Source organism: Cryptotermes secundus, unplaced genomic scaffold (assembly GCF_002891405.2).
Source record: "Cryptotermes secundus unplaced genomic scaffold, Csec_1.0 scaffold625, whole genome shotgun sequence".
NCBI lineage: Eukaryota > Metazoa > Arthropoda > Insecta > Blattodea > Kalotermitidae > Cryptotermes > Cryptotermes secundus.
Window position 1 is genome coordinate 13,709 of NW_019738969.1, and position 22,948 is coordinate 36,656.

The window sequence follows — 22,948 nt, forward strand, 5'->3', positions numbered from 1 at the left end:
AAGTTTAAGAAATCTGCAAGCGACAACACCGTGAGAAACGGTAAAGCTTTACCGTTCCTCCGAAACGTCGGTTAACACCACATATACACGGTGCCAAATCCCAGAAGACTGCTTTCTTCGGAATTTAATTTGTTCACACAGCGGTTAACTAGAACTCCTAATGTATATATGAACCTCAGATCGAAATTTATATCGATCCTTTCAATAAACAACCTATCGCACTAAACAATGACATAAAATGTGCATCTGATTAGGCTCTAGAAATTTATTGGAAAAGGTAAATGTTACACGCAATACAGAACATCACCATTTCTAGCTGCAACTCTGTGACCCACCATAGATACGAAAAGCCGATGGCTTTTACTCTTAGTAGCAGTTGTCAATTACAGAGTCGACCTCTAGCGAAAACAAATTTCCTTGTTGCCAGAGAGCATACGCAGTGGAAACCTGATTTAGTATTTTAGCGTGCACTACACGCAAGAGAGAGGAACCGTTTATTTTGAAGGTTTCGGCCGTTTGTTGCGTCTGAAATTATTCAGAAAAATCTGAGGAAGCTTATTAATGCAAAGCAAGTTACAGGGAGTATATCTAAGTATCGAAGTGAGCGTCTGTCCGGAATATTTCAAGTTATTGAGGTCAGGTACTTATAAAAACGTTTGTTTTTAACTATCTTAAGATTAACAATGTCGATCACACTGACCGTGTTTTCTTCAACCGTTCGAACTCTTTGATGGTGGGTTCGAATCCCACTCAGTGCATGGATATTTATCCTCGTTTTTCGTGTTCGTTCGTGTTTGTGTTGTTCTGTGTATGTACATGTCTTGCTTTGGACTGTCCTACCAAATGTCTATAAAAGATTCATACTGCGACATGTCAAACCGTTGTTGGGCAACGGGATGTGGAACGAGTTACCACGAAGACAGACTCTGGATAAACGGTCGGTTGCCAAGTTACGCAACAGTAAGGAAAGCGGTGTTTCTCCGTGCGGCGCCATGCTGAGCCGAAGCGCGTTGGTTGCTACGCAGCAGTAAAAAAACTCCGGCAGCGTTGCTAAGCAACGCCTCTGTAGACACGGCGGTCGCGCAACAGTGAAGCAAGCTGCGTTTTCCCGCTGTCCGACTGAGGGTTTATAAGAGAAACTGGAATACCCCGTGTGGAGCAAGACCGTAACAGTCAAGCAGCAATAAATATCTGGTCATGAGCCCCAGATTGGGCTCGACACCAAGACTTACTGACTGACTGACCGTCAGTCGCAATGTGACTTTGCCTTTGCCGTGTGGAGGCGGGGTCGAATACCTCCACCCTGACCCTGCGAGTCGTAGGAGGCGACGAAAAGGGAAGTCTCAATTCTGAGACAGTAAAATATGGTCGCGAGTCCCAAGGGCCTCGGACCCGAGTAAGACTGCGCTGGCAAGGGCCAGAAGCATATACAAAAGACAGACCAGTCCTCTCGTCAGAGAAGGCGCCCCACAGAAACAAGACCGTAACTGTCAAACGGTAATAATTAATATCTGGTCATGAGCACCAAATGGGGCTCGACACCAAGACTTACTTACTGACTGACCGTCAGTCGCAATGTGACTTTGACTTTGACTTGACTAAGGAGTCATCATCATGAGACCCACTCGGGGCTCGACACCAAGACAGACAGACTGACTGACCGTCAGTCGTAATGTGACTTTCACTATGGAGTCAGTTGAAGGCAGTATTCGGCACAAGAGAGTCAGTATTCGAGTATTCGGCAGAACAGCAGTCAGTCGAAACAGCTTCGGGAAGAAAATTGAACGCGTGATACAAGATTCTGTGTGTGATAATCTGTGATAGTGGTGATAACTGAGAAGGTATTGGGAGTGCGTAATTCAGCGACACTTGTATAGCTCCCGTGTTATACTGTAAATAAGTGAAGACTACTGACGACAGCGTAATGAGATTATTGTGTAGGATTTGTAAATTGTGTAAACCCGCAACAGTGTTATAATCAATTGTAGTTATGACTTTTAGGTTGTTAACAAAACCAATTAACAATCCGAATGGCGTCAACAGTAGACCAAACACGTTACAACTGTTGGTGAACCAACTGACGTGGTTGGTAACTGCGTTAACTGCTGCGCAGAAAGTTACAGCTAAGGGAGACATTTTGACGAGTTGTTGTACAAAGTAAGCGACGTGTTGACAGCGCATTGAACGTCGAGTATAGCACGACACTGAATCTCGTTCCTCGGTTTTTGACTCATCAAATTATTTACAGAAGATGAAGGAAGAAAGAATCCGTCTCGCAGAACGAAGAAGGCAGAAGGAATTGATTAAGGCTGCAGAAACACCAGAACAAAACGGTTACGGAGACTGCTGAAGAAGGCGAAAGAACGCAGGAGGAAGGAACAGATGGGGTGGGACAGTGATTACTTTCTGTACACAAACACAGACAATCCGTATGGAGATAGCAATTTCTTGGACACTTTCGTGTGGACCAAGAAACTGGCAAAGGAAGGTGTGACTGGTTTGAGCAGAGAGGAGTTGGAAGTTCACGGTCGTCGCAAGCGAGAAGAAAACCGCAGGGAATTGGAGAAGGTCAAGAAACGTAGGCAGAAGCGTGAGGAGATGTCGCTGATGCAGCGCAGTTCCAGGAGTGGGAGCGATAGGAGAACCAGTTCCATTTGGAGCAGGCCAGACTGCGGTCCTGCATCCGCATTCAAGATGGAAGAGCGAAGTCAATCGACCTGCTGGATATAAGTGCAGACGGGGAAGTGGACGCTGTGGGGCTGAATGAACCATTTACATACCACAATGGACTGACCATCAAGGACTTGGAAGACCTGACTGAGGACATTAAAGTGTACAAAGAGTTAGAACGGGGCAAGAACCTCAGTTACTGGAATGACATCACCATTATTGTGGAGGAGGAGTTACAGAAATTGCACAGACTGGAAAACCCGAGCGCTTATGAAGCAGCGGTTGGCAGATGTGATGGGATTCACCCATCTGTAGCAAAGGAAGTTGCGTCAGCGTTCAGAGGGAAAGCTGCTGCAAATCCAGATGCAGATGAGCGGGACATCTGAGGGTCTCCAGACATCAGGATAATGTGCGTCATAAGCTGGAGATCCCGAAAGAACGGCAGGGGTTGGCAGCAACTGGTTCTGAGGAGAAGAATTCAGAGAAGTACCTCCCTCGCAAGCCTCGATACATCAGTCGGGTACACACCGGTTTTGAATGGAACAAATATAATCAGACCCACTACAATATGGACAACCCTCCCCCAAAGATTGTTCAGGGTTACGAATTCAACATAGTCTATACAGACCTCATTGAGAAGAACACAATTCCTGAGTACTCACTGACACCATGCACCGAGAACCCAGATTTTGCAAATCTACGTTTCCATGCTGGTCCGCCATACGAAGATATAGAGTTCAAGATCGTCAATCAAGAGTGGGAACGCTCTTTAAAGAAAGGCTTTCGACGTCAGTTCCTGAACAGCATTTTGCAGTTGTCGTTCGACTTCCAGCGGTGCCGCTACCGGCGTTAGTCTTACTGCATCTGTATTAGTTCCCACAAGAAACAGCTACCCTGTCTTAATTATATACAGCCAGCTGCAGAGCCAATCCAGTACACATGTCTGAGCCACATAACAAGAAATGTTTTGTAAATAATCAAAACTATTAATATCCTTGATGATAACGAACCACAGATCTGGAGGGAAAAGAGGTGCTGACCAGTACGGGGGTTGGGTTGGCTTGCTGAACAGCTGAGGTGATGTTTCCCATGAGAAATGATACCTGTTGTTCTGTAGCATTACCAGAGAATTTACTGAGTTCTTCTGTGCACCATGAATTGCATTTTCCATTGGAAAGAAGGCAGCAGCTTTAAGATAAATTGCACGCTTTCATGTGTGAAAAATCCGAGCGTCTAGAATTGTATTTGTCTGCTAAAAGGCTGGGAATGAACAAGATTGAAGGTACGAGTTGTCATAGCTTAATAAGGACTTGTTTTAAGTGGCAGAAATTATTCAGACTGATAGAGTTGGATAGGCCTGTGTGGAGGCGTGAAGCAGGGTTGAAAGGAGAGTTGAAAGCTTCGGTTAAGCTGACAGTTGGGGCAGTAATTGTGACACTGTAAAGTGTGCAAGTGTAAAAGCGAAGTACAATAAATATTCGCTACATCCTTGACCGGCGTGAAGTTATTTGTCGCGTCACACAGCCAACACGTGATAATACTTACAGAAACTAATTCTAAATTTTAACGGGTCAGATAGATTAACTACTAAGGCTGAAGGAGAAGAAAAAGAAATTTGCATTCAGACCTTGCGGTGTCTATGCTAGTAGGGGAATGTAAAATGGGGGGGGGGACATACAAGACGCCAGCACATAAATACTGGAAGCAGGATTATGAAAAGTTACGCGGTGACAGAATAACATGATACCTAAACTTCCGAACTGTGTAGAAAATAGTTTTTACATTTGTTTGAAACAGGCCTATTTAGTACTGCGGTTATGTGGACTACTGATGCTATGCATCAAAACAAACAAACAGGGTTTTATTCGTTCAGGTTCCACTTCATACATCTGTTCACAATTTCTATTGTTTGTAAAATTCTTGACTATCCTGTTCTAACAGAGGGTGCAACAGCAACACTGAAGCATTTGAATTGTTTAGTTATGCGTTTCCCTGCTGGGGCATGACGCAAGATCAGGCCGGACACAATACATTGCAGAGCAGTCTCAGAAAGACTCAAGCACAAATTTAAATTTCGCCTTTTAAGTTAACACAGTGAGGTTGCCTACTCCTGAAAAGTCAGGATTCAGCGACATTTACACGTCACCTTCTACGAAACTTCAACAAGGATGAGAGACTTGGTCTCTGAAGATTACTTTGTTGGAATATATGCTTGTAACTTAATAGGCTAGGCAACAAATGTCGCTAAAGACACGATTACACGCAACACTGATTTATTTACTATTAATAAAGCAGTCTTTTTACACTGTCAATGACACGTTTCAACTTCTGCAGCCATCTTCATAACATATATAAAAAACCCCCGTCGCCTGTAGTCCGCAAGTGAACCATACCGACCGAGCGACCGCCGCTTGTCGGCGAAGTTATTGCCAACTTTAGCGGATAGAGGGTGCCGCGTGGTCAGCGCAACGAATCCTCACGGCCGTTAATTTCTATTTTCTAGACCGGAGCGAGTATTTCCTTGAAATGGCTCCTTAATCATCCTCACGAGGCTGAGTGGACCCCGTTTCAGACCCACTACTTCTCACAAAATCTGATAACGCCGGGAATCGAACCCGGGATCTCTGGATCTGTAGCCAGGCACTCTGATCACTAGACCACAGAGGAGGTCCTTCACAACATATATACATTGTGAAATTAACAGCTCTGTCAATTGGGACAATTAAATAAAAGTATATATAATACACGTATTTTAGTTACTTGAAATGAAGTAGATCAATATTTGGCTGATCATAAAATCTCACCGAATGTCTTCTATTATAATACATCAGTGTCATATAGTACGTAACTACACACGATGACTGCCTAAGGCTAAAAATTTAAAATATTACAAATCCTGTAGCTATGCAATTCATAAACTACACGGCTGTTGGTGTGTTAAATAGAGCACAACAGGAGGAAGCATTGAGCTTTTAAACTGCATAAGAGTGAAGTGGCACATGTGGGAGCGCTGCGTTCCACGTGTCTTCTTACATGCGCTGTCTATAATGCAAGACGTTATTTTATATTTAAGAGTATTTTATGAGGTTCTGTGTGGGTGTGAAACTTGGTCTCTGACATTAAGGGAGGAACATAGACTGAGGGTGTTTGAGAACAGGGTGTTGAGGAGAATATTTGGACCGAAGAGAGATGAAGTGACAGGAGGTTGGAGAAAAATGCATAACGAGGAGCTTCATAACTTGTACTCTTCTTCAAGTATAATTAGAATGATCAAGTCAAAGAGGATGAGGTGGGCAGGGCATGTAGCACGAGTGTGAGAGACGGGGAATGCGTATAGGATATTGGTGGGGAAGCCAGAAGGAAGAGACCACTGGGGAGACCAAGGAGTAGGTGGGTGGACAATATTAAAATGGATCTTAGAGAGATAGGATGGGATGGGATGGATTGGATTCATCTGGCTCAGGATAGGAACCAGTAGAGGGCTCTTGTGAACACGGTAACGAACCTTCGGGTTCCATAAAATGCTGGGAAATTCTTGAGTAGCTGCAGAATTGGCGGCTCCTCCAGAAGGGCTCAGCTCCATGAGTAATAAATAATAATAATGTATTATTGAGAATATTAAAAATTATGCACAATCATGAAAAATATTCTGAGTTAAATTCTTTTGTATTACTAAGTATGTACCCTGAGGACGACAGAAGTGTCGAAACATGTCTTGACAATGATACGGAGATTTGAGCTGATTTCATCAACATGAGTTTCAAAAGACTAACGTGATAACAATGAACAATCAATACGAGTAAAAACTGCCAATTTTTAAACGCTCGCTACAAAAATGACCGAAAGCGCGGATACGAGAGGACAAACGCAGCTGCTGTAAAGTTACGTGGAATCGGCACGGAATATAAAAAAAGGAATTAACTGCGTCACTGATAATAGAAACCTAACTTAGTATCAAAACCTCGTCACTAACAGCATTTCTTTATTTTCTATCATGAATTTCGCCAAATATGGCAGCCTACTGTATGGACATATCGCAAGTCAGTGGTTGCCGCGCAGGATTACTGCAACGATGTGATGAAAGAGCTATGTAAATGTATGCCAATGACACCGCTACTTTCTGCTTCACAGGCAAACCCATTGTTGCCACAGTTACTGAAGACGCAATACATTCTCGTTTGTTGCGTGATGCTTTCTCTGCACAACAGCTTGCCAATGTAAAAAGTTGACTTGCTAGATTACAAAGAACTAATTAGTTGCAGAGTGATAGGGCTGTTTGTTTTGAAGTCTTAATAAATACCTTAACCAACCAAACCAAACCAATAAATAAACAAACAAACAAAACTAACCAACATAGCTATTATGTTTCTGGACACTAGATTCTGCCTCCGTCTTCAGGGAAAACCTACTCATCAGCTGAGTCCAGTAGAGAGAGCTGTACAAGCAAGCAACAAGATAGCATTTGTACAAGCCAAACACAGTACAAACCATCTGGAGAGTTAACATAACACATTAAAATACTGAAAAAAAAACTCTATATATATGAGGCCTTGCACCAGACAATTATCAAGATAGAAATCACCTCAGTATGGTACCAACACAAGAAAACAAAATTTCCCACTCAATCTACACTGGACGCAGTTGATTTCTGCCGTGATATATTTAAACAGAACGGTTTTTAGATAAAGACAATACGATGGATAATGTCCAGAAACATAATACTTGTACTAATGAACCATCGTGACAAACTTTTACATCTTTTTTACGTAACCAGTATGGACCTGGTACATATCCCAAGTTTAGGAAACTTTTAGGTCTTATTAACTAAATAAAGCTTCAATATGACAAGTGTTATATCTCCTGCGATATGACGTGTTGTCAGCTGAAGGTCACCCGACGTTTCGGAGAAGCATACCGCCTCCAACTTTAGGGTCGAAGAGTACGCCAAGCAAGAAACTAGGATGAAGCAGGTAGCAAGAAGAGCGGCGGCTCCTATTCCACAACCCTTAGGATGGGGGCGACACATCCCAGAAGCTAGAACTCTTCATAGCCACAAGTGTGAGAGCCCCAAATCCTAAATTGTGGTACCAGTAGCATCCTTGTTCCCCTTTGAATGGTCAAGTACAGATTAACTTTAAGGGTTCCATTTTACGTCCATCATAAGGATATTTAATTTCCCGCATTCTTGCTACTTTCAAATTGTATTGTTACTTCCACAGCCTATGACTTCCAAGCACCAGTACAAATTCTCATGTCATTCAACATCCCTTGGTTTGTAACAAAAAAAAAAAATCAAACAATTGTAAACTTTTCGTAAAAGAGGAATTTTACGATTAAGTGTTATTAACCTTACGCTCAACCTTCGAACTGGAGGACTATCCCCCTGTCAGCTGTCAGCGTCTTTTTTTTTTCCAGTATATTCGCAGCTACCCTCAACGTCTGCATCCACAAATCGCCGGGAACTATGAACAATTCAGTGGCGGAGTGAGTGATCACAGGTAAAGGAAAAGTTGTCGCTAAGCTTAATTAAGTACTGTGCCATCGAGGCGAATGAGCGAGTGAGTTCTCGATGAAAGTGAGTGGCCAGCTTCACGCCCCGCCAATTGACCTCAAGGAAAAGAAAACCGATATCTATTGGATACAAGGTTAGGCTAACGCAGTCAGTTTGGATTCTGTGGCGAGAAAAAAAAGCTTTGGTTTTTTCGGGAATCGAACCCAATTCAGTAATCACTATACTGACTGCGCCATTCCGGCTCCTCTTAATGGGTGCGTATTAAAATAAATAAATACTAAATTCTGCCTAAACCGTCTCCCTAGGATAAACAAAATTTGAGGAGAGCTTTACCACAAAACTCTGGGTTAATTATTCAACATGAAGTAAGTACAGTTGCCCCTGTGCTTAACTAATTAAGCATTACGCCATGAAGGCGTATGGGGGAGTGGGTGTAGTAGCTGGAGGTTAGCGGTCAGCTTCATGTCCCTTCTGTTTAACCCCGGTACCCATTGGATAGGGGGACTGGACGACATGGAGAAGTGAAAATTTTTCCCCCAACGGGACTCGAACGCCGACCCCTTGGTCGTTCAGCCCATAAGCAGTCGCTATACCGACTACACTATCCGGGCTCTATTGAACATAAAGAAGGGGCATGCATTCTCGCCATTTTAGAAGACTGTCTGATGTGGAGGCAGTCTCTGTTTCCGTCTGACCGGTTTTCTCCGACAGAGTTCCGGCTTATGGAGGGTCTACATTAAAATTTGGTGTGAGAATCTCACGTCCGTTCGTACTGGTCAGTTACAAGGCCTTCTTTACATGCAGCCCAAATCGCATTACGTCAGCTTTCTATGACGCATCTCAAGAAACAGGCTTAATACAGAAAGTACTGCACACAGATTACCTACATAACTACAATTGCAGTTTATTTTCCTTATTTTAAAAAAATAAATTCAGGCTTATGAGATCACCATTTTGTCTGTGTATCTGCGTATCCCCGAGCCCATCTCAAGGACACATTTGATGCGTCTGTATGTGTACCCCTCCTATCGCTGCTAGGCAACGGCAACACAATTGTTGGACGCGTCATTTTCTTTGCGGTCCGTGTCCTACCAAAGAAGAGTCTGTGGGCTGTGTATCCCTCCGCCGTTGCAAGGTAACAACTCGGCAACGACGTTCCCGCGGCAATGAAAAATTGTTGGAGGCTTCTTTTTCTATGCGGTCCGTGTAGTATCAAAAGAAAGTCAGCGATTATCTCTTCCCAGAATTTGTTATCTGAGACGTCTTCCGACATGGCGAATATTTGACGAAATACAATGATTAGGTAATTTCTGATTGTGAAGCGTGACGCAGTTAGAGCCATTGAAGTATGGAAAGCAGCAAAGAGCGTGTCTGGAAAGTGTATATCGGCGCACAGTTGAGAAGGCTGAACAGACATGTCACGCTATAAGCCTCATTCTCTTGTCGTTACCTGTAAAACGTGCCAGACAAAAATGGGTCAATGAAAATGTAAGGCACAGAATATCGTGACTTAGTGGCAGGTATTTCTGCTTCCTATTTCATGTCCAGTTCCCGGCGACTGCCTATCCAGCGCGATCCTTGGCCATTCCCCACAACTGCAGAAAGAGCTTCAAATAGGCCACAGCCACTTCTGTCATATGCCTTCGAATTCGTTCGCATTGGCATCCAGAAAGCTGACTCAAGCGGCAACGCTTCTGGCTCGTATTCGGGAGGTGACAAACAAATTTCCGTGGTTTTAGTCAGCAAGCGAACTATACCGACCGAGCGACCGCCGCTTTTTGGCGAAGTTAGTGCCAACTTTTGTGGATAGAGGGTGTCGCGTAGTCAGCGCAACGGATCCCCACGGCCGTTAATTTCGGGTTTCTAGACCGGAGCCGCTACTTTTCCATTCAAATAACTCCTCAATTATCCTCACGAGGCTGAGTGGACCCCGTTCCAGACCCACTACTTCTCAGAAAATCTGGCAGCGCGGTGAATCGAACCCGGGACCTCTGGATCTGTAGCCAGGAACTCTGACCGCTAGACCACGGAGGCTTATTATTTCACTTTATTAACAACAATTCAGACGCACGGAGAGATGCAGTTTGCATAGTTTCGTACAAAACAAACACTGGCACAAGGACTTCACATAACGGCGAAACAGAAAGAATTTTGCAAACGACAGTATGCGAATGAGGTCACCGGACCATAATTCAATTCAATTAAATTCAATGTAATTCTTTATTATTTATGTGCCGAGCTAACAGCCACAAGGCCAATTACAGGCAGAGCACAGTGTAGATACAAGTAATTACATTACGGACAATCACGACATAAAGTCAAAGACTAATTACAGGCAAGCACTGGAGGAAAAAAACATTAATGCAGACAAGTAAACAAACTAATAATAATAATAATAATAATAATAATAATAATAATAATAATAATAACACACCATCAACGTTTCCAACAGAATTGTGACCCTTGGCTACTGGTTTCAAGAATTACCTAAGGCAGTAAAGAACAGACAGAGGACCCGATGGATGCCGTGGGGCGACTGTATGGTCAGCCCTGAAGTTTGAACATCTCTGTTCCGCTCCACTGGTTTTGTAAGGGTAGGAGAAAGTTGAGAATTTTAGAGTTGGTAAATTTATCGCTTGTGTGAGCACTTGCAGAGAACGAAGAGTTCTATGTTCTGGGTTTCAGTGGCGCGTAAGCTTCATGCTGGTTATTTGCTTGGCCCTCGTTTCAAAGACATGTTCTTCTGAAACGTCGGCTCACTTTCACCGGACTACATGGGGAGCCCAGGGGGAACTCGTTTCCTTTGTCAGCTGGCTTCTTCAGTTTGGTTTTATTCTCTCGTGGTTCAAAATAAGAGATGAGATAACACAGCGCCGCGGTTTATAGCCTACTTCCCTTATTTCTAAAAAAAATAAGGAGGCTTATGAGATCACTCTGCGCTCTGTCTGTTTGTTCGTGTTTGTCCGCCTGTCTGTGTATACCCCTTCATTTTAGTCAGGAGGTTTTTGATACCACCTTGCCGGGCGCGCGCGGGCGCATGCGCATGTGTGTGTGTCCTCACCTCAAATGTCTTCGTTTTGTACGCGGTCCCTGTTGATACAAAGGAAAGTCGGTGATTAGTTCTTCGCAGATCTTCTTGCGTGCAGCTGTATTTTCTCGATTACTCATACTTATCTATCTGTATACTGACTCTGTGTTCTAGTGGTCAGACTTCCTGGCTACAAATGCAGAGGTCCCGGATTATTCGATTCCCGGTGCTATCAGATTTTCTGAGACGTAGTGGGTCTGGAACGGGGTCCACTCAGCCTCGTGAGGGTAATTGAGGAATTATTTCAAGGAAATAGCGGCTCCGGTCTAGAAAACCGAAATTAACGGCCGTGTCGATTCGTTGCGCTGACCAGGTGACACTCTCTATCCGCTAAAGTTGGCACTAGCTTCGCCGACAAGCGGCGGTCACTCGGTCGGTAGAGTTCGCTTGCGGACTCAAGTCATGGAGTTTGATTTTGTTCTTTTTTACTTGCCTCTATTTAGAGTGGACAGATAAAGTAAACAAAAATGTGCTTAAGAAAAAGAACTGGCGAACTAGTGAATTTTCAGGAGGCTCCGCAGTTTAATATAAACAAAAGCTGTTACGTCTGGTGCAGCCGACACTGACGTCAACGGTTGGCCACCCTTGTTTTGAAGCATCGCAATAGACCCTCGAGAAAAGCGAGTCTTACGATTACTGGAAAAGAAAATACTCGGCAAACCTCAGAATTTATTTAAAATAAAAACTTGCAAAAGAATTTACTACTATATCTTCATAACAATAGAAATTTCCTCCACATTACAAACAAGAGACATATTACAACAGAAGACGAAAATGCCACTCTGTAACCCAAGAACATGAAAGGGGGTAGGGGGCGTGGATGTAAAGCCATATGAATTCTTTTAATACCCCTCTGGAGGGAAGTGAGATTAATCTCATTTGTCAAGCGGCAAAAACTCCCAGCAGCCACTGGAGACCGTTGGCACCTACGGCCAATGAGAGCGTGTGTGGACGGTGAATGTAACGCTCATGCATTCTTAACTTCAGCCCTCAGCGGCGTTCAGTGGCCAGCTCTGAGTGATTCTTGTGTTATTTAACGACAACTTACACTATAAGGTAAGAAAGCATGGATTGGAAAAGTAGCAATACGTACTGGAAGGGCTGAGAAACACCGGGGAAAATCTGTCATGACGGGCGTTATCACGGCTGACATTCGTAACGGGGACCTCCAGGATACCAGGAAGGAATGAACCTGAGGGAAGAACTGGACTGGGAAACTCAGAGTCGGCGAGAAACTCTATCCCTCCGGAAACTGTTATTTATATTCTGCTCAAAGAAAAACAGACGACGCATGGGAAGACTTGTCCGGCCATCTTTCCTTTGTGGCTAAGTCCCAAACTTTGTTGATTATTTGCGTTAGATAAATCCATTTGTAATTGTCAATTCCTTTGATAAGAAGGCCTTTCGCTTGGTTTTGCCTTGATTTTGATCGTCGGGCTACTTACTTTCTCATTTACGTAGCAAATGTACAGTATATAAGGAGGAATTGTGACGGCGATAACAAATTCATCTGCAGATTTTAAAGGACTTGCATGTTTTCAGCACCTCTAAAAACGAAAGAGTGGTTTTTGAAATGCCGTTTCTCTATTTGTATTTACGTACATTCGTGACCTTAACTTCTGAACGGTTGGATATGTTTTACTAACATTTTAATTTTAAAGTTTTCCATTACAGTTTGGTGTCTCGTAAACAGGACGGTAATGTCTCTAAAATCAGGCTGTAGACCGAAGGCCAAATGAAGAAAACAATATTCCAACGTCGCTGGGGTCCATCATTAACAAATGCAGTTACAATATTCTTTGGTGTACAAGTATGCTTGCTATCTTGCTTACTTCGTAACTTGTACTCTTTTCCAAGTATAATTACGTAGAATGATCAAATCAAAGAGGATGAGGTGGGCAGGGCATGTAGCATGAATGGGAAAGACGAGGAAGGCATATAGGATATTGGTGGGAAAGCCAGAAGGAAAGAGACCACTGGGAAGACCAAGGCGTAGGTGGGTGGACAATATTAAAATGGATCTTAGAGCGATAGGATTGGACAGTATTGATTGGATTGATCTGGCTCAGGATAAGGACCAGTGGAGGGCTCTTGTGAACAGGGTAATGAACCTTCGGGTTCCATAAAATGCTGGGAAATTCTTGAGTAGCTGCAGAATTGGTGGCTCCTCCAGAAGGGCTCAGCTCGATGAGTAAGTAAGTAAGTAAGTAAGTACAAGTACGGATCTCATAATTGGGGGGAGGGGGGCCAGTAAAGGCACATATAGCATTCAGTGAATAGATTCTATAGGCTTCTGAAGGTGATGTCTAAGAGAAGTACTGGGTTTATGGATTTTGTGCATCGTCCTGTATGATAAAAAACTAGAGAGCACGACGTTTCGGAAACTGGGTCTGTTTCCATCCTCAGATGTAGTGGGGACACCTACTCTGTTGGGTCCCTTAGAAAGAGTTAACCTGATTGAAGTTAACCTTGTATGGACATGCGGCCTCACATTATTCTCAATGATTTCAAATGCAACAAACGGGCGATACCTTCAAAACAAACCGTTCCCACGCGTAGCTACTGCTTTCATAGCACTGAATCCGCTATTTCACGCTTGTGCAACTGAACACGATTTCACTAAGTATTCCTGCGCTTAATCATGCACCACGCTATGAAGACGTATAAGGGAGCAAAGGTATAGCTCCACAGTTCTTAACTCCGGCACTAGAAGGAAGTATCAGGTTAGTTTCACGCCCCTGCCGCTTTAACTCGGGGAAAGAGCCCCGATTGTACAGGTAGCTGGGTGGCCCTCAAAGCAGGTGTGAACGCTATAAAGAAGCGAAAAATCTCTGCTCCCTGCTGAGAATCGAAGCCACAACCCTTCACTTTTCTTGCCAGTGGACTAGTCGCTACGCCGACTGAACTATCCCGGCTCCTCACTAACTATACATGATATTGTCAATGAAAATTAGTTTTCGGCACAGGTAGATACTGAAATGCCGACTGAAGCATAGGAACCACTCACTGCCACCTGACCGTGCCAGCAGCCACTTGCATGAGCGGACATACACAGAAAACCACCAGAGGCTGATTTTATGCTGTTCAGCCTTCAGGGTGGAAGAAAATGTCTGGAGGAACATGGGCACGAAGAACAGAGTGAAACATACAGATATGCTGTAGTTTTACAGCTCTGTACATAAAGAGTGCGTCGACTTGATGAAGACGGAAATCCCACGAAGCCTTCTCAACTTGTGGGCTCTTCTGTCACTCTGAGCCCTATTTACAAACACAACAACTGAAACAGGTTTACGGTCAACATTTCGTATCTCCCTTAACTTTACTGTTATCCATGCATAAAATTCCGTGTGAGTCACGCACAGAAAGTATACAGGAGTAGAGGGCACATTCGTAAATTCACGCACCGAAAGTATACAGGAGTAGAGGTCACATTAGTAACTTCACGTACCGAAAGTATACAGGAGTAGAGGTCACATTAGTAACTTCACGCACCGAAAGTATACAGGAGTAGAGGTCACATTAGTAACTTCACGCACCGAAAGTATACAGGAGTAGAGGTCACATTAGTAACTTCACGCACCGAAAGTATACAGGAGTAGAGGTCACATTAGTAACTTCACGCACCGAAAGTATACAGGAGTAGAGGTCACATTAGTAACTTCACGCACCGAAAGTATACAGGAGTAGAGGTCACATTAGTAACTTCACGCACCGAAAGTATACAGGAGTAGAGGTCACATTAGTAACTTCACGCACCGAAAGTATACAGGAGTAGAGGTCACATTAGTAACTTCACGCACCGAAAGTATACAGGAGTAGAGGTCACATTAGTAACTTCACGCACCGAAAGTATACAGGAGTAGAGGTCACATTAGTAACTTCACGCACCGAAAGTATACAGGAGTAGAGGTCACATTAGTAACTTCACGCACCGAAAGTATACAGGAGTAGAGGTCACATTAGTAACTTCACGCACCGAAAGTATACAGGAGTAGAGGTCACATTAGTAACTTCACGCACCGAAAGTATACAGGAGTAGAGACCACATTCGTAACTTCACGCACCGAAGGTATATAGGAGTAGAGGGCACATTCGTAACTTCACTCACCCAAAGTATAGAGGAGTAGAGGGCACATTCCTTACATAGAGGTCACGCCCCGAAGGTATATAGGAGTAGAGGGCACATTCCTTACATAGAGGTCACGCCCCGAAGGTATATAGGAGTAGAGGGCACATTCCTTACATAGAGGTCACGCCCCGAAGGTATATAGGAGTAGAGGGCACATTCCTTACATAGAGGTCACGCCCCGAAGGTATATAGGAGTAGAGGGCACATTCCTTACATAGAGGTCACGCCCCGAAGGTATATAGGAGTAGAGGGCACATTCCTTACATAGAGGTCACGCCCCGAAGGTATATAGGAGTAGAGGGCACATTCCTTACATAGAGGTCACGCCCCGAAGGTATATAGGAGTAGAGGGCACATTCCTTACATAGAGGTCACGCCCCGAAGGTATATAGGAGTAGAGGGCACATTCCTTACATAGAGGTCACGCCCCGAAGGTATATAGGAGTAGAGGGCACATTCCTTACATAGAGGTCACGCCCCGAAGGTATATAGGAGTAGAGGGCACATTCCTTACATAGAGGTCACGCCCCGAAGGTATATAGGAGTAGAGGGCACATTCCTTACATAGAGGTCACGCCCCGAAGGTATATAGGAGTAGAGGGCACATTCCTTACATAGAGGTCACGCCCCGAAGGTATATAGGAGTAGAGGGCACATTCCTTACATAGAGGTCACGCCCCGAAGGTATATAGGAGTAGAGGGCACATTCCTTACATAGAGGTCACGCCCCGAAGGTATATAGGAGTAGAGGGCACATTCCTTACATAGAGGTCACGCCCCGAAGGTATATAGGAGTAGAGGGCACATTCCTTACATAGAGGTCACGCCCCGAAGGTATATAGGAGTAGAGGGCACATTCCTTACATAGAGGTCACGCCCCGAAGGTATATAGGAGTAGAGGGCACATTCCTTACATAGAGGTCACGCCCCGAAGGTATATAGGAGTAGAGGGCACATTCCTTACATAGAGGTCACGCCCCGAAGGTATATAGGAGTAGAGGGCACATTCCTTACATAGAGGTCACGCCCCGAAGGTATATAGGAGTAGAGGGCACATTCCTTACATAGAGGTCACGCCCCGAAGGTATATAGGAGTAGAGGGCACATTCCTTACATAGAGGTCACGCCCCGAAGGTATATAGGAGTAGAGGGCACATTCCTTACATAGAGGTCACGCCCCGAAGGTATATAGGAGTAGAGGGCACATTCGTAACTTCACTCACCGAAAGAATAGAGGAGTAGAGGGCACATTCGTAACTTCACTCACCGAAAGTATAGAGGAGTAGAGGGCACATTCGTGACTTCACGCACCGAAGGTATACAGGAGTAGAGGGCACATTCGTGGCTTCACGCACCGAAGGTATACAGGAGTAGAGGGCACATTCGTAACTTCGGCAAGAAGTGCGGGTTAACAATTCTTGTACATTTAACTTCACTTGTTGTACATGGCACTAGAGCAGATCTACTTTGTTGTATGAAACGAGTCGTTCTGTACTTCAGTGAATGTCTCTTGTGCCTTCAGCTACCAAATCGTTTAGAATTGTTATATGTGTAATTTGTTTCTCAAACCTCGCAACCTGCACCTGTCCACGCGCGGGTGTTAATGTGAGCACCGAATATTCTCACGTTTCGCCAATTATGAGCATTGCTGTACCGGGGAAAGTTAATTATCAAGCCGCACTCGGCGCAGCAGAAAACATGAAGCAGAGAAGAGAGAAACTGGGGTTGGAGGCAAATGTCTTAAGAAAGGGGAGGAGAAACGTTACAAGGCAAGTGTTTAAGAAGACACACGATTGAAAGTGAGCTTTTGGAATCTGGTACATGGAAGAAGGGAGGCTGAAAGTATATGAAAACCGGGAGGAGACATCTTCTGAAGGTCATGTGGAAATGGATAAATGTAAAGCTACCCTTATTAACAGGCCCTGGAGAGCCATTGGACTGTGAGAGGTCGAGGTTCCTACATTTTCTAGAAAATCGGCTCAGAAATTGCGGCGAGGCTGTCAGCTTTACCCGCCGGCCGCCATTTACCCCCAGGAGAATTTCTAGTACTCATCTCTGTTAGAGGCTGAGTTGACCCCAGGGCCATAGTGCGGCTGTAAGGATTAGGTCAACTGAAAAAATCCAGTAACCCGTGACCTTCTGGCTTGTAGCATAGTGCCCTCGCCTAACAGCACGTACCCGTCCTAAACGGAAAATTACTGGCAACGGAAAACGTACAACTTCAGCAATTGTTTACTGAGCACACTTCTTCTGTTAGCAGATTTCGGAAAGCCCAAATACCTTTAAACTATGAATTGAGTAGTTAAGAGGTTTCTATAAAATCAAACAAATTTGGATCACAATATTTTCAACTATCATATATGGTCACCGAGGCGGTTCGGGTTCGATCCCGGGTCTGGTCAAGTGGGATTTGTGGTGGACAAAGTGGCGCTGGGGTAGGTTTTCTCCGAGTACTTCGGTTTCCCCTGCCAATCTTCATTTCACCAATTGCTCCACAATCACCCTCACCTACCATCTGGGGCTGGTACAATAAGCCAGAAGTGGCCTCAGTACAAGGGGCTTAGTCCCACCCCACTACCAATAAGAAAATCATATATGGTGCATAGCTTGGGAAGTGTTAATAAGTTGATTTCCACGAACCATACTTAACTGAGCTGTCATGACTGGAACAATACAGGCCTGTGTAGCTAATGGCGCATGAAAGAGTTCTGTTATCTAGGAAATAGCAGTAGGGAGGACACGAGACAGGCAACAGAGGGCACAGCAGGTTCTGTTGTCTGCGTGAGTTACACAACAGTAAAGAGAATGTTAGGGTGACCATCACAACTTTGTCTTCGTCACGTTTCCCCAGATGAGTTGCTCGCACAAAGCGGAAGAGGTCCTGTCAATCGTTGCGCGAGTTTTACCTCCAAATTTGCTGAACATTTCAATTAAATTTAGTATAGGCTGATGAAAATGGCCGCCTCTGTGGTCTAGTGGTCAGAGTTCCTAGCTACAGATAGAGGTTTCGGGTTTGATTCCCGTCGCTACCAGATTATCTGGGAAGTAGTGGGTGTGGAACGGGGTCCACTCAGCCTCGTGAGGATAATTGAGGAGCTACTTGAGTGAAAAAGTGGCGACTCCGGTCTAAACCGAGATTATCGGCCGTGGGGATTCGTTGCGCTGACCACGTGACACCCTCTATCCGCTAAAGTTGACACTAACTTCGCCGACAAGCGGCGGTCGCTCGTTCGGTATACAGGACTACAGGCCACGGAGTTTATAGGTTGATGAAAATATCCTCCGAATCTCTGAAAAAATGATATTAAGGTGAATTTATGGCCCAATTACAGAGGACGGAATGTCGAGATCAAGGTATAACCACGCAATGAACCAGTGGAAGCGCCCGAAGTGGGGCGGCTGAGAGCAGGGAGCAGAAGTGCCACCAGGTGACAGGATTCAGCTGAAGACGAAAGTCACAGGCTCGTGACCAACGGCAAGCAATCGCAACAAAGGTCAAGGTTCATCACGGACTGTAGAGCCCGCAGAAGAAGAGACCGTTAAGTCACATTCTGTGTAGCACCTACATACATGAGGTCCGAAATGTTTTCTAAATAAGCGGGTTCATCGCCCGCAGGACTGGCACATGATAAATTACAGATATCACTGGAGCCTAGATACTGTATCGGAGTATCTAGTTCTGTGCAGAGAAGGAGGCACATGAATTGTCACTTTCAAGACGCTCCAAGTCTACACGCGTACCTAATGCGATTAACTGTGCAATAATAAGTCGTATAAAGCCTATGATCCAGTAGGAGGGAAATATTGCACAATATTTGGGGTACCCATGGAACTAGTTAGGTTGATTAAAATGTGTTTAAACGAAACGTATAGTAAAGTCCGTATAGGTAAACATTTGTCTGATAAATTTCCTAACCAGAATGGTCTAAAACAAGGTGATGCTTTATCGCCACTGCTTTTCAACTTTGCTTTAGAATATGCCATTAGGAAGGTCCAGAAAAACCAGGCGGGACTGAAATTAAACGGGACACATCAGCTGTTGGTCTATGGTGATGTGAATCTACTTGGTGATAGTATTGATACCATAAAGAGAAACATACAAACTTCAATAAACGCAAGTAAACAGGTTGGTCTAGAAGTAAACACAGAGAAAACTAAGTATATGTTGCTGTCTCGTCACCAAAATGCAGGGCAACTCATGACATAAAGATGGCTAACATATCCTTTGAAAAATATGGCACAGTTCAGATATTTGGGAACGACTATGACAGATGAATACCTGATTCAGGAAGAAATTAAGAGGAGACTGAACTTGGGTAATGCTTGCTACCATTCAGTCCAGAACCTTTTGTCTCCTCGTCTGCTGTCCAAAAACATAAAATTAAAACATAAAAAACTCTAATTTTGCCTGTGGTTCTGTATGGGTGTGAAACTTGGTCTCTGACATTAAGGAAGGAACATAGACTGAGGGTGTTGAGGAGAATATTTGGACCGAAGAGGGATGAAGTGACAGGAGGTTTCAGAAAACTGCATGATAAGGAGCTTCATAACTTGTACTCTTCTCCAAGTATAATTAAACAGATCAAGTCAAGGAGGATGAGATGGGCAGGGCATGTAGCACGAATGGAGGACAGGAGAAATGCATATAGGATATTTGCGGGAAAGCTAGAAGGAAAGAGACCACTAGGAAGCCCGAGACGTAGGTGGGTGGATGATACTAAATTGGATCCCAGAGAGAGAGAGGATGGGATGGATCGGATTAATCGGGCTCAGGATAGGAATCATTGGAGGGCTCTTGTGAACACTGTAATGAACCTTCGGGTTTCATAGAATGCTGGGAAGTTCATCAGTGGCTTCAGAATTGGAAGTTTCTCAAGAAGAGCTCAGCTCCACGAGTGAATAACAAGACCCGCAGGGATATGAAAAATATAGCATTAGCACTGGAATTATACATACGTGCACTTTCCTCGCTCGCTCTCTTGCTCTACGCAACAGAGCTTCAGATCCTTTCGTAATACCCAAACTGCGACACTGTGACGTATGGATTTTCTACGTTCTCTCGAATTAACGTGTGACTCTTCATGAAGGTGACACAGCTAGGAAGAAACATGTCTCTTACTCAACCGTTCTGTATCCAGCGCTCGATAAATGCTGCTCGGCAGGCTAGTGTAGCGTTATAAGACTCGTTCTGTTCGATTATTGACTAGAGAAAAATGTCTGTGAGTTTTCTCAGTTCCTTCAGGCAAATGCCTGAACAGCCTCTAGATTAGGGAACTGCCGTGTCGACAAAGATAACTGCGTGACCTTTAATATAAGAATCAATAAATAAAACTGACGTTAACAAATTGTTACTATTCTATTTTATTACACATACCATCACATGTTTCGACCTACACGATCATCTTCAGGTGGTTACATAAATGTACAATCGTCGTTACTAAATTGTTTTTGGCTAAAATTATTCCATATTAGTAAAACACTTTCGTTTAAATTTGGGTATCATGTATATATCTTAGGATATGTTAAAAAAAATAAAAAATTGAAGTTGGATAAATTGAATAAAAAACTCCGTGGCCTGTAGTCCGCAAGCGAACTATACCGACCGAGCGACCGTCGCTTGTCGGCGAAATTAGTGCCAATTAGAGGGTGTCGCGTGGTCATCAGCGCAACGAATCCCCACGGTCGTTAATTTCGGTTTTCTAGACCGGAGGCGTTATTTCCTTGAAATAGCTCCTCAATTATCCTCGTGAGGCTGAGTGGACCCCGTTCCAGACCCACAGAATCGAACCTGGACCTGTGGATCTGTCGCCAGGAACTCTGACCACTAGGTCAGATTATGCTGAAAGCAAATCATGTTACAACGGCACACTGGGACAGCAACCGAATATTTTGAACTGGCTGCATGACAGCCCCAGTAACAATAAAGCGAGAGACGTGCAATGACCGGAAGATGTCAGCTCAGTCACTACGCGAACTACTATGAAAGCGGGCTCTCACGACTTCAAGTACGTACGCTTCTCCTGTACTGATGCTCCTCCACTTGTGGCATCTCTTCCGTGACACGGCCGTCAACTTGCCCGCAGCGTTCATTTGCCTTGCTTCTATGCAGCACGTGCATGTGACATGGGATTGATTACAAAATTTCCGCCAGAAAACCCGAACGGAAGAGCTAAATGTAGATGGCCCGTCAATTTAGGTGAAGTCCCTGTGCTTAATTAAGTACCATGCCACGTGGACTCGTAGTTCAATGCATTTATAATCTCGGAACTACATGAAGTTGGTCAGCTTCACGCTCTGGCCGCTCTACTCCTTGGGAAAAGTTTCCCCCTGTCCACTTGAGAGGAAGGCGGGTGGGCCCCACGGTGAGAGAAAATGTTTTGCACCTGCTTCAAATCGAACCTCGATTCCTCGGTTGTCCTAGCCGTTGTTCCAATTGAGTTGTGAAGGAGCCAAAGATGGGAGGAGAACACTCAGTGAATGCTAGGATAGCAGGGGGTGCACTTAACTGATGCATGAAAAGGGTTCAGCGGTGGACTCTTCTGAACAGAGTAATTAGCCTTCAGGTGCCATACAGCTAAACCCCCATAAAAAGTCCGTGGCCTGTAGTCTGCAAGCGAACTATACCGACCGAGCTATTGCGACTTGTCGGCAAAGTTAGTGCCAACTTTTGCTGATAGAGGGTATCGCGTAGTCAGCGCAACGGATTCCCACGGCCGTTAATCTCGGTTTTCCAGACCGGACCCACTACTTTTCCATTCAAGTAGCTCCTCAATTATCCTCGAGGGGCCGAGTGGACCCCGTCCCAGACCCAGACCCACTACTACCCAGAAAATCTGGTAGCCGGGAATCGAACTCGGGACCTCTGAACACTAGACCACAGAGACGGTCGCTAAAACACCGCCAGCTTCTAACAATGGAATACTCAAAGTTAGTTAATGAGCTGCAGAAAAGTTTCTACGTCTCAGAAGTTTATATCACCCTTCTAGAAACCCGAAGGAATTTGGCCCGAAACAGTGTAGACTATAAAGTGTTTTCCTGTGAACAGAGACAGCCGGAGCGTGATAGTGACCCCTCTCCTCCTTCACTTAACAGTCTAGAATACAAGCAGCTTTACTTTCATGCTTCTGTTTACAATTTGCATTAACTGTACTGTGTGTGACAAGGGACTTTGCCTTGACTAAACATTTAGGGGAGCCGTCAGTTTGCTTTTCATCTCTCCGTGACTTGTGATTACTTCGATAACAACAAACAAACTAGTAACTTGCGTCAGGAGCAGATAAACCCAAACACTGCGTAATAATAATACCCATGTCTGTCTGAGCGGGTAAATAAACTCGAGTTCCTGTCAACATTCACCATTTCAAAGACAATGCAGTGAAGTTTCTGGGGAAAAAAAACAAACAAAAATCCGTCACCTGTAGTCTGAAGGCGAACTATACCGACAGAGCGACCGCCGCTTGTCGGCGAAGTCAGTGCCAACTTTACGGATAGAGGATGTCACGTGGTCAGCGTAATGGATCCTCACGGCCGTTAATCTCGGTTTTCTAGA

At 44.4% G+C, this 22,948-nt stretch overlaps 1 protein-coding gene and 1 pseudogene across 2 annotated transcripts in view; one reads left to right on the plus strand and one right to left on the minus strand.

Moving 5' to 3' along the window:
* Positions 1–22,948, minus strand: part of LOC111871515 (serine-rich adhesin for platelets) — a gene marked incomplete at its 3' end in the record, with an annotated part of 129,477 nt that overhangs the window by 12,570 nt on the left and 93,959 nt on the right.
* Positions 1,687–3,056, plus strand: LOC111871508 (annotated as a pseudogene).